Source organism: Rousettus aegyptiacus, unplaced genomic scaffold, assembly GCF_014176215.1.
Source record: "Rousettus aegyptiacus isolate mRouAeg1 unplaced genomic scaffold, mRouAeg1.p scaffold_m13_p_1, whole genome shotgun sequence".
Lineage (NCBI taxonomy): Eukaryota > Metazoa > Chordata > Mammalia > Chiroptera > Pteropodidae > Rousettus > Rousettus aegyptiacus.
This window is the reverse complement of record NW_023416284.1, coordinates 66,727,255-66,740,676: the sequence shown is the minus strand read 5'-3', so window position 1 is coordinate 66,740,676 and position 13,422 is coordinate 66,727,255.

The following is a 13,422-nucleotide window of genomic DNA, read 5'->3' as shown; positions in this document are numbered from 1 at the left end:
TAATTATTCACCACTGAACCTCAGAAAATATAGCATTAGCAGGGTTCATTTGTAATGGTCTCAACAGTTAAGTAAATTTGAATCAGAGAAAAAAAAAATCCAATCAAATTAGTATGTCCTCCCATAACTGCCATTTTGTTTCTCAAATACTCAGCAAGTGCAAATTGCTTTTTTTTTTAATAGATAAGGAAAAAAGAAAAAGATAAAATGACCCTAAGAGACCCCCAAAGTTTCCTGGGGTTGACTCGTCAAGCTCAGCAAATAAACAGTATTTTATTGAAATGTTTGATGAGCTTGGGAGCTGCAGCAGCTTAAAATTTTAAAAAACCCCAACATATTAAATATGTGTCTCTCTCACAAACCAGGAATCAAGGTCAATGTGAATGTACAGTAGCCCCTGGAACAGCTCTGTAAAGAAGGGTCTTGTTCTGACTGCAAGTTGGAACAGCTGCAGTGTTCTTTTATTCATGACCAAATGTTTCCAGAATGATTAAACTAGCATTGTAAGCAAGCAGTCTATATCAGCTGAGTGACAAGGATTAAGTAAGATTCAGATTAAAATGCTAAGTGAGTTTGTACCAAGATCAAGCCAGATATATGGTTAACACTAAGAAAATACATGCTGAAGAAGAAGTGTGAAAACAATCACCTAGAGAAAGCCTCAGAATAACAAATACTACCAGAGAAAGCGTCTTGAATGGCAAGTAAGTCAGTAGGAGCTGAAATTACATTTTTGAAAGTACAATTGTTCAGCAATATTTATAACAAAATTTATAATATATAAATGTATATATATACACACATATATACATGTGTATATATAGAGAGAGAGAGTTGTTTATTTGGTTGTATACATGCATATATATACAGCCAAATAAACAACTGAATCGACATGCATATTTATAGTGGGTTTGGTTTTAAATAAAGTATATTAATAAAGTCCATTTTATTGACACAATAAATGCTGATAAACAAGTTTCAGAATAAAATGTAAGTTAGAAACCAAAAATTACTGTAAGAACGAATCAAACTGCAAAGGAATGAAAAAAAAATGCTTTGACTCATATAGAGCTTTTCTCAAAAAAAAAAGTTCATAGATGAAAGTCAAAATCAATAAAAATTTCTTATTTGCCAGATATTATTGTAAAGATAAAATAAAAAAAATAAGACACCATTAGAAAAATTTGTAATTCATCTGATCTCTGAAGCTAAGCAGAGTTGGGCCTGGTTAGTACTTGGATGGGAGACCACCTAGGAAGACCAGGTGCTGTAGGGATTAAAAAAAAAAAAAAGGAAAAAAGAAAAATCTATAACCATTATACGAGTAATGTCAAAATTTTGTTATAGAATGAATATAGAAATAAAATCATATAGCCCTTTGCCAATGACATTTAAAGTGACCTGAAACACTGATGAATAAATATAATATTTTAATTGATACCCTTGAATCTTCCTGACTATATGGCTTTCTCATCTTCTCTAAATCTGCCTACATTCCATGGAACGTAACCCTATTGATCTGCAGGTGTCTGCTACAACCTGCATGTTCGGATTTTCAAAAGGAAAAAAAAAAAGGCAGCAATCAATTGTTATACTTAAAAAGTCCCAGTAGTGGTCTTTTGCCAGTGAAATTTCCTCAACTGGCTTCATGGAAACATTTCTTCCCAGACCCATTAGACATAACAAATCTGTTCCGCTACACATGAGAACATACATTGCTCACTCCCAAAGCTCTGATAGGGAACAGTGGAATGGCGAATCTCTTCATGCTCAGCGCCAAATGAATAGGAGGAAGTGCCTGCAATAAAGTAAGTTAGAGGCATCAGAACACACAATGGTTAAGAACAAGGGCTCTGAGTCCATCTAGCCTAGTGCAAACTGTCTATTACTCTAGTTTCCACATCTGATGGAAACTAGATGGACATAATACATAACACACCATAAACCAAACAGTCCTTGTATTGAATACATGGGTTGTCATGCTCATAGGAAGTCAGCAGTATATGGTTGGAATTATGCTTATAGTGAATTATCTTTTTGGAAACAATTGTGATACCACGAGGTTCTTGGCTACTACCACCTTCTTAGAAGAGTCACAGATTTTACTTGTGTGTCACAAGTAAATGCTGATTCTATCACATAGATGAATAGATGTGGCTGTCCCAAAATTGGACAGAAATGTAAAATATAGATGGCTAAAGAAAAGGTCAGGAAGAGGCAGCAGCACAGGAAGAGTAAATAGAAAACAACATCCAACTCCTGACCCCTGATGAGGTGTTAAATGACTGGTGGGAACAATCTCTACTGTAATCCAGTTAATATTTAGCACCTAATTATCACTTCTCAGTGGAGTCCAGATTAGATAATTGTGAACTGCAACCTCCCAGCTACACAGGAAATGCTTGATGCTACTAAGCCCCAGATTCAATCATTTAACAGGCACTGGCTATCTAGAAGCAAGAAGCTAAAGATGCAGAATGTTACTCTAGTCAGCAAAAAGTCACTGTTTTTCTGGATCTGGCCTGCAGTTCCATAAACTCTGGCCAAACAAGATGTAAATGATATAATCCAAGATTTACTTCTAAATTGCCTTGTATACCAGTAGTCACATACATGGCAGAAAACACAATCTGAGATTCCAAACCTAGATTTTCCTTCACATAGAGCATAAAGCCCTGCTGGTGATTGTTTTTTGGGTATGGTGATAAATATCCTAATACTTCCAGTCTTCAAAAAAAAAATTTTTTTTTCTAAGTATATAAACAAAATAACTGTTGGGGCTAGAATGACAATAAAAACCCACTAAGAAACTCTAGCACAGAAGTCTAACATGGAAGATTAAAGGAGAAGGTGAAGATTTTCAGTACAATAATAAATATAATTTTTTTGTAAATTTGTGGGAATACATAAGGCAGAACAATTAAATCTGCAATTGACAGTTTTGTTACATTTCAAGAATAAGTAGGAGAAAATAAGAGGAAAGATATTCTGGGCAGAGAGAAGGGCAAGTAGAAAAAGGCTTGGCATGTTTGAATGAAAGTGAGAAGTTTGTTGCTTGTGACTCTGAGGCAGGACAAGCAGTGCAGGAAAACCCCTCCAGGAGATGGCTCTGAAAACTTTTTTCTTTCTTTAGATCTCTCTGTATTTTAGCCATGGCAAGAGGGGATGAGCCCTGACCGGCCTTTTCCAGCCTAGACGCCATCTTTGGATAAGGGATCACCTTTATAATATAATATCATTATAATATCATCACCTTTAGCTAATTATAATATCATTAATATCATTAGCTAATTATAATATCATCCACATTGCAAATACTGAAGCTCCCATTATGCCGGCAACACCATGACAGTTCCGGAAACACCAATGAAGGAAGAAAAAGAGGGAAACTGAGCTCCTCGCCTGCTGGGAGGAGACAAGGCTACATTGGCACCACATTTTCCCGGGCTCTGCCTCCAGGGAAAACAAAAAAGTTCATAACCCAACCCATCTTGCTCACCTCTCTTTGTCTCTCAAGTAAGCTCGCACTCCCCCCATTGAATGTGTACTTCTGCTTTAATAATTTTGCACTTTCCTGATTGCTGTTCGCCTTGCCCTTGAATTCTATCTTGCGGAATAGGACAAGAATCTGGTCACTGGATCCTCAAGCTCTCCAGCCATTTGGCTTACCCTTGAATTCCTTTTCATGAAGTAAGATGAGAACCTTTCTAACAACAACGCAGAGTTGGGGGCAATGGCATTGGAGAGATAGGCAGGAATACTGAGTGACACACGATATGAGGAACATTATAAAATATATCTAGGCGTTTGGATTTAATCCTGTAGGTAATAAGAATCTTTAGTAATGTTTTGTTTGTTTTTCAATTTTGTGTTTGTTTTAAAAATGGGATTTTCGTCTTGAAACATCATTACAGTAAGTATAAAGAACGTAGTCAGTATAGAAAATAGAGATGATAAAACTGGATAGATTGCAATAGTCCAGAAAGAAAAAGATTGTGGGCAGTGAAGAAAGGAGACAGGCCAATTTAAAAAGACATTTGTGATCTATAAACAAAAGAAATTAGTGATATTTGGATGTCTGAGATATGGGAGAGAGTGGAATTAAGATAATATTTGCAATTGTTGCAGAAATGTTGCAAAATCAGACCTGTGAGAAATCAAGCACCACTCGGAGAGTTGGAGAACTCAGGTTTATTATGCTGGTGGTCCCAGAAGAGATAGAGCTCTGAAAATCTGGGCCCAGAGCTCAGGGGCAATCTTGCTTTTATAGGGCTTATCCATGCTGTTACAGTTGTCATGGGTTGATTGGTTGATTTGTCCTCAGGCAGTTACAGACCACAGGAGTTGCTATAGGCTACAAGCAGTTACAGAGCATGAGATTTTCAGATGGGAACTTAGGCAGTACATCTGTTATCTAGACAGAACAATCAAAAGGGAGGACGAGTCTTCAGATGATCTTGAGATCACTCTGCCCTTCAGCCTATGCAGCAAGCACGTCTACAGAAGTAGAACAAAGAGCTGATTACAAGGTTAGTCATTTGAGTAGAAAAATCCTCTGCACACTGACTAGTGGAGTGAAAGCCATGTCATGGAGGAGGGAAGGATAGAAATAGAAGTTTCTCAGGTAGTTTGGTAGTAGGCGAATGTTCTTTATGGAGAAAGTGCATATCTTCAGGATTTCTGCATATAATATAGGGAGGAGGCATATCTTCAGAGACTGGGATATGCTGATCAGCCCTGCAGCCAGACCATGAGGAAACCTGCAAAACAAAGAAAGATTTCTGCTGAGATTGCTAACAAACCTTTTCTCCATACTGTGAGAGAAAACAGAAAAACAGAGTCTTTAAGTGGCACCCTAGACAAAATAAAATCATTCATTCTCTATGGCTGAAACCATGCGGAACCTGTGGGTCAAAGGCTGGGATTGCCAGCAGGCTTTTCACACTATGTACTCTTATCCTTCCTCACTGTCTACCCATATCATCAAAGGAAAATTGGTAAACAAAGTCTTTAAAATGTAATTCACAGAAACTAAGAATGATACAGAAGCTGGATTCCCCAAACACCCAGGGTTCCTCACAGTGTCTTCACTCTGTCTCTCTCCTTGTCCCCGTCCCTTTCCATTGTCTCTGTCCCTCTGAGTCTCCCTTAGGTTCTCTGCCTCTTAGAGGAGACCACGTTCTTTCTGGCTATGGAGAATTATCCTTTCTTTAATAAACTTTCTGTTTGGCTACACCCCTCCCACCCCTCCCTACCTCCAACCTCAGAGGATTTGCTCTGTCCTCCATCACATGGAAATACAGTCATGGAACAAAATGATGCTAACTGGGTCATTTCAGGTACACATTCAGCAGCTTAGACTCATTTTTACCACGTCAGTCAACTAGCCTCAGACCAAAAAATTTTAAATCAAACACATTTACCACATGCACACTGTTGTCAAACAACGCCAGAAAGCAATAGCTTCAATTAGCCCTGCCTTAGCCCCAGAAAGCAAAGGCTAAGACAAAGACACATGTATAAGAAATTAATAGAGTGGGATCCCAGGAGCAGGAGAGTAAAACAAGATAAAGGAAGACAACACAAAGATGTGTCAGCCACCGCTGCAAGCAGCTGGTTGCTCAATCATTCGAGCATCAGCTGAAGATACCACACATGATTAAAATCTTCCTTGTCTCTTGGTCACCCCCTCCACACACACACACACTATTCCTTTTGATATTCAATAGTTAAATAATTAAAGGTATGCAAACCACACTTATAATATGCAAAGTATCATAAAACTATTCATTGTCATGTATATATTAAGATTATCACATGTTAAAGCAGGTCTTACCCTCCAAGTGTGAGAGAGCTAGTCCAGCTGTAGGAGGTGGTCCCTATTACCAGAGCAAAGGCGGGGGGGTGGCGGGGGGTGGGGGGGGGCGGGGGGGAACTGCCTAATGCGGGAAGGAGGCAAGAGAATTAAAATGTTAATCAAGCCACATTCAGACTGCAATATATCATCAGGCCTGCAGCGAGGCCAGGAGGAAACCTTCAGAATAAAGGAAGATTTCTGCTGGATTACTAACAACCCGTTCCAGTTCTCCATAGGTGTGAACAGGGAAAGGGAATTAAGAACCAAGACTCATTCCTTGTGGCTAACACCACGGGGAACCTATGGATTAAAGGCCAAGAACTGCCAGCAGGCCTTTCACCCTAAATATTCTTACCTTTTCGCACTACATACTCTTCCCTTTCCTCACTATATGTCAATATCAAAGGAAATGGGAACTAAAGAATGGCATATATACTGAATTCCTTGAAGATTTAGGATCCTTCTCACTCTTTGCTTCTGAGAAGAGACCAAACTCTGTCTGTGGAGGGTTACCCCATTTTCTAATAAACTTTGCTTTTGACTCTTTGACTTGTGTGTTGAATTATTTCCACACTCTTCACTGAAGGACCCTCTTCTCTCGGTGCAGGGCTTGGTCTCCCCTCTACTCAGGGGAAATTTGCTCTGTCCTACATCATGCCTACATGTGTCTAAGTCAATGAGATACAAACAGGTTTTGCAGCAAAGAAAGTAAGGATTTATTTTAGAGAGTTGCAAGTCCCAGAGACACAGGCAAGCTGTCACTCAAAGGCCTGGCTAGGGGTAGATTATATAGGTAAAAAATCATCAGTTGTGGAAACGGAGGAGTTGAGGGGTCATGGGTGCTACCAATTGGACAAGGCTAGGGTCATTGGTCGTTGATCATTATGTCCACATCCAGAATCAGCCATGGTGCGATCCTGTCCAGTCCCAAGGCAAATGGGGTTGTTCTGCCTCAATGGGTCTGGGGCTGAAACACTCCAAAAGCCAAGATGTTGTCCTTAACATAACCAAAACTTATTGTCCTCATGATTTTAGACCTGAGGCTTTATTAACCTTATGTCCTAAGGCTTAATGATTAAGGAGTAGGCATACAAAGGTGGAAGGTTAAGGGCTGAAAAAAAGCAAATGAGTCACAATGCCATTATCTAGGCAAAACCATCTTGAATCAGAAAAAGCTATAAGTAAATTCTGGGTGTGGTTACATCCCCTCCTCCTTCTGTATCTCTTGTGCTTTTGCATTGTTCTGGGTTGAATAGTGTCTCCCAAAAATTCAGGTCCACCCAGAACCTCAGAATGCAACCTTATTTGTAAATAGCATCTCTGCAGATACGATTAGCTGAGATGAGGTCATACTAGGCTAGAGTGGACCCTAAATCCAATGACTGGTATCCTTATAAGAAAAAGGAGGAGATTCAGGACACACAGGAGGATGTCAGGTGATGTCCAAATAGAGGCAGAGATTTAGTGATACCTCTGTAAACCAGGGAACACCAAAAACTAAGGCGATTACCAGAGGCTGGGAGAGAGGCATGGGATAGGTTCTCTCTCAGAGTTCCAGAAAAACCGACCCTGTTCACAACTTGATTTCAGACTTCTCATCTCCAGAACAGTCAGAGAATAAACTTTTGTTGTTTTAAGCCACACAATTTGTGATACTTTATTATGGCAGTCCTAGAAAATTAATACAAGTGTTCTTCTCACTGATGATTCTTTGGTGGGTATTTAAATACCTGGGTTTCTCTGTTGCAACTGCCAAACCGATACATGACAGGGTGAATTTCCCCGAGTTAGAGGGGAGACCAAGCCCTGTACCAAGAGAAGAAAGGGTCCTTGGCGGGAGAGTGCAGAAAGAATTCAGCACATGCGCCAAAGTTAGAGTCAAAAGGAAAGTTTATTAGAAAGTGGGGTAACACTCCACAGAGCGTGGTCTCCTCTCAGAGGCAGAGAGTGAGAGGGACTTTGAGAGGGACCAAGGGAGGTGTGGAAAGACAGTAATTAGGGGCAGTGAGAAGGAAAGAGTAATGACCCTGAGAGGGACCCTGGGTGTTCAGGGAATTCAGTTTATATGTCATTCTTTAGTTCCCATTTCCTTTGATATGGACATGTAGTGAGGAAGGAAAAGGGTATGTAGCATGAAAAGATAAGAATATGTAGAGCAAAAGGCCTGCTGGCAGTTCTCAGACTTTAATGGATAGGTTCCCCAGTGGTTTTAGCCACAGGGAATGACTCTTGGTTCCCCTTCACAGGCGTGAGAAATGGGTTGTTAGCAATCCCAGCAGAAATCTTCCTTTATTCTGAAGGTGCCCTCCTGGCCTGGCTGCAGGGTTGACTGGCATATTGCAGTCTCTGAATGTGGCTTGATTAAAAATTTAGTTCTCTTGCCTTCTCCCTACCGAGACCTCAAAGTTCATAGACTCAACCTGCTAGATACTACCAATTTTCCAAAACACTCCACCACCAACCTGTAACCAAACACTATATATCTATCCTCAAAGAATCACAGATTTTATCCTACATAATTAAGTTGAATAATTTGCTATTGAATCACACTGTCCTTCAGGATAGTTGAAGAAGGACTCACAGACAATACATTACACACACACACACACACACACACACACATTTATTTCTTAGATATTTTAGAAAAAGAAAAAAAACATTCAACTGCAACTTCAGTGCTTTTAAAATAAGAGTAGGAGGTCCAGGATGGCGGCTGCATAGGAGGATGCTGATCGCATACTCTCCTAGGAGCAAAATCAAATATACATGAATGTAGGTAGCAATTACTCCTTCAAAGACAACTGAGCCACTGAATGAACAGCTTTTGACAACAAACAAGGGAGACGGAATGGAGAAGGCTGGGAAGCACAGGGAGTCCTTTGGGGGCTTAAAGAACTCTCTTGGGCTGGAGGAGCCGGTGAACATCATTGTTTAAGTTCCCCTTCACTTTAATGGGAGGGCAAGAGCTCTATTTGGGTGCTTTGGCCTCCCTCCTAGATCATAGCTGCCCATTACTGGAGCCTTTTCCCCCTGAACAAAGGGAGCAAGCAAGAGTAACAAGGCCTCACCATACTTACCTGGCCCCTCCTAAGAGTTGTTCTGGGCCAGCAGGCCCCTTAAGTGGTGGATTGTCTGCAGCCCTTAGCATTCCCTGGCTTGTAATCTCTGCCTCCATTTTCACATCATAGGAGGGATCCTGTCGGTCCTGAACCTCCTTCTTTTATTTATAAATATACCAGTCATTGGATTTAGGATACACTCTAGTCTAGTATGACCTCATTTTAGCTAATTGTATTTGCAAAGATCCTATTTCCAAATAAGGTTGCATTCTGAGGTTCTGGGTGGACCTGAATTTTTGGGAGACACTATTCAACCCAGAACAGTGCAAAGGTACAAGAGATACATAAGAAAGAGGGGACAACCATCTACATCTGGACCAACTCCGTGGAACTTGGAGGGTAAGATCTGCTTTAACATGCGATAACCTAATTATATATAACAATGAATAGTTTTTATAGTACTTTGCACAATGTAAATATGGTTTGAATATCTTTAATTATTTATCTATTGATCATCAAAAAGAATAATGGTGAGGGAGTGAACACAGGGCAAGGAAGCCCTTCATCATGTCTGGTATCTTCAGCTGATACTTGGATGACTGAGCAACTGGCTGCCTATGGCGGTGGCTGATACATCTTTATGTTGACTCTTCCTTTACCTTGCTTTACTCTCCTGCTCCCAGAATCCCACTCTATAAATTTCTATATCTGTATCTATATCATCTATATACAAAGGAATATTACTCAGCAATAAAAAAAGAATGAAATCTTGCCATTTGTGACAAGACAGATGGACCTAGACAAAATTACACTAAATAAAATAAGTCATACAGAGAAAGATTGCCATATGATCTCATTTGTATGTGGAATCTAAAAAAAAACAAAATAAATGAATAAACAAAACAAAACAGAAGCAGACTCATAGATATAGAAACAAGCTGATGTTTGTCAAAGGGTAGAGGATGGAAAGATAAGACTAAAAAATAATTTTTTTAACATTGAATTAAAAAAACTAAAACTTAAAATAAGGGCAAGGAGTATAACTCCACATTATAAAACCTTTTTAGTTCATATTAGGGTCCCTGAAGACAGAGGAGAAATTGGATAATATATGAGAAAATGACAAGGAAAAGGGAAGAAAAAGAGTTGAATAAAGAAACACCCTGTTTCATCATTCCTAAAGCATACATTCTTTCACAGACTATTTTCTTAAACTGGGGTACATCATACAATTGATAAGGCTTTATGATCATGAGTTAAATATTATATCATAGTTTTGTGAAAATCTGCCTTTGACAACTTCTTCAAAGATCGAAACAGCAATAGTATCAGAGCATATTGGAACTGATGAAATGCGAGTAACAAGAAATGAGTAGTACACTTTAGGGCAGTTCCATAGGTTTTAGACAGGCACTTTTGTAGAAGATGAATTGCTCTTCCTACATTGTAGAGTTTCCTGGGAGTAGGGGGATAGGAAGCTGTGCCTTGGTCACCCTGCTCAATGTAGATAGAAACTGTCTTTTATAGCCTAGAAAATGCGTTCTATTGTCGACCATTAAAGCGTTTTGTTTGTTTGTTTTAAATAAGCATCTTTTCTGGAAATGTTATATTTTTGCAATGAATGAAGAAATGACAGAATATTAAATTTGAAAAATAAAATGTCTTTAAGTGTTAAGTTCTTGATTTTATAGACTTGTAAAATTAAAGACAGAATTAGGTGATCTTTGCAGGTTGCACTTAAGGCACACTGAGAACTCCGTATTTTAGATAGCATATAGGTTTTTCTGTTATGCCATGTGGCCTGTCCCCAGGTTTGAGTGAGTCCTTTAGAAAGATGAATGTAAATTTACTACTTATTCCAAAAAGCTGTTACATTGTCTTATCAAAACTTTTCAGATGTTAAAGGTGCTTTGTTTGGTAATACTTGAAAGTGCACTGAATTTTTCAAATGAAATACAAACTTTTGGTCTAACTGGATCTTAGTTTTTACCATATATGCTGTTTTTGTCATTGCAAAAAAGTGACAATTATTAGAACACTCACCTCAGAGGCACTACATACTATGCCTGTTCAAAAAATTTAAATAAAAATAAAATAGAACTCCTTCAGGTACAGCTGTACTAGAAGCAATTTTCATAGATCTTCAACTTCTCTTCTAAAGCATGAAGAATCTCTTCTCTAATTCCTGTGGCCAACAGCAATCCAGTGCCCAACACAGGAATATCATTCCATCTTCTGCTTCAGGGTCTCACAGGGTCTCACATCTTTGGCACTCCTCTTTCTTCCACTTTTGTTTCTTCTCTTATTTCTTGAACCTATTTTATTAAGCTTTCAAGAAAAATTCCAGTTGAACACAGACCTTCCTAATTCTATTCCCATTTTAAGCTTTTCAATTTCCTCAATTCCCTTAACTCTATGAGATACTGAGAGTCTCTCTGGAATATACTTCTAAATTATTCCTTGTTTGAGATTTAAGCACTGATGATATATCATAATGCACAAGTAATATGGAAAGGGAAATTTATGCATTGTACTATTATCAGCCATTAAGAGAACTTTAATCTGTTTATCATCTAACAGGGTACCAGGAGAGGAACACAAGAGAGAAAACTTATGATAATGAAATGCCTACATCATGGATGTGTTCAGAGATAGCAAGTATGGCTAAGCAAAGTCAGAAAGCAACGTCAGGAAAACACTAGAGAAATGTTGATTGTGACCTGACCTCTGAAATAAGTCCCGATCTCTCTCTCTCTCTCTCTCTCTCTCTCTCTCTCTCACACACACACACGCACACACACACACACACACCATTTCTATAATTTTAGCTCCACATTCAGGAAAGAGATAATATCCTACTTCATGACCATTATTGCTATGTGGTTAATTAGTTAATATATGCAAAGCACTTTGAAGTGGGCCAGACATATGGTAAGTACTATGTAAATGTTAGCAATTATTACCACTATGTCCATCTATTTCCACAAAAACATACTGAGAATCTCTTAAATATCTAGCACTGAAGTAGGCCCCATAGAAATAAAGAGAAACTAAATATTATTATTGATTATGAAGATTTGGATATGATGAAAATAAATGAAAAGGGAAGTCATGCTCAAATTCTTTTGTAAACTTATGAGTTAAGAGTTATTATTACCACTGTACTCATGAACAATATGAGATTCGGAGACATGACTTATGAATCTGCAGCTGACAATTAATGAAATTAGGACTTGACACCAGTGCTGTTCAAACTCAGAGCTAAAACTCAGAATGCAGGATGCATGGTTTCTATAGTTATAGTAGACTTCCAGTTCAAGTTTGGAAACTTAGGAGAGAGGTAGAACTAATTCTACCTGGAAAAATCGTGAAAGCATCAGAGAGGAGGTGACACTTGAGTAAAGAGGATTTCGAAAAGAAGAGAGGGTAAGGAGAAAGAGGGCGTTTCAGCCCCAGGAGCAGTCTGCTATCGAAGTTTGGGCTATGGGGTCAAATGGAGTCTGATAGCTATTTTCAATGGCTGCCATTTCCTTGGTTGGGACAGTTAATATGGTCACCCAAACAGGATTTATTGAGCAACTACTCTGGATAAGGCACCATATTAGGCACCACCATGGGTACAAAAAATATTCCAAAACACACTCCACCCCCCAAATCTTCCTCAAGTCAGGAGCTGACTAAGTTAGTTCCTCTTTTAGTCTTTTCTTTAGTTCTTATGATTATTGTGTAGGTTTCCTCCCAACCAGGCAGGGGAAGCAGGCATAAAATGTTTCTGATTAGACATAATTCCTGTTACTCCAAAAGGCATTATCTGGAATACCAGAACACAAGTTACAAAAAAATAAGTTTATTTCAGAAGAAGCAAAATTCAGTGCCTCAAATGACAAATCCGAAAAATAATTAGAACTCTAGTTTCAGTCTAGACTGTGAATATGAATACAAAATGTGATCTAAAACTGAGTTGAGAGAGAGAGAGCATGATATTTCCATGGACAGTACTTACGATGAGGAAATTCCAAGCTAGAAATATTAAGAAATGAACTCATGATTCATGCAGGGCAGCAGAGTCAGAACTTAATTCAGGTACTGACCAAATGTCAATAAGTCTTCTCCTTAGAACCTGGTAAACATTATGAAAGGCTTTTCTTTGGTTCTGTGGGTGAAAGAACATGACTGAGAAATCTAAGGCATTTTTAATGAATTTGATAACTGACTGCATTTTCTATGATTCTGTGACACAATGTAATTAAGTCACTTGCAGGACACTCTATGTGCCCCAGGGACTGTTAGCCCAGTGGTCAAGGTGTGCCCCTATCCTATAGGTTCCATAGTCAGAGTTGATAGAAAAACATCTAAATAAGCACTACTGCTACTACTGATGATAACAATAGTAGCTAACATGTGACGACTGCCTTTTACCTGATTAGCACTTTATTTTCTTCAATCCTTACACACATCGAGGTAAATATTATTATCCCCACTTTATAAGTAAGTTAATCAAGACTC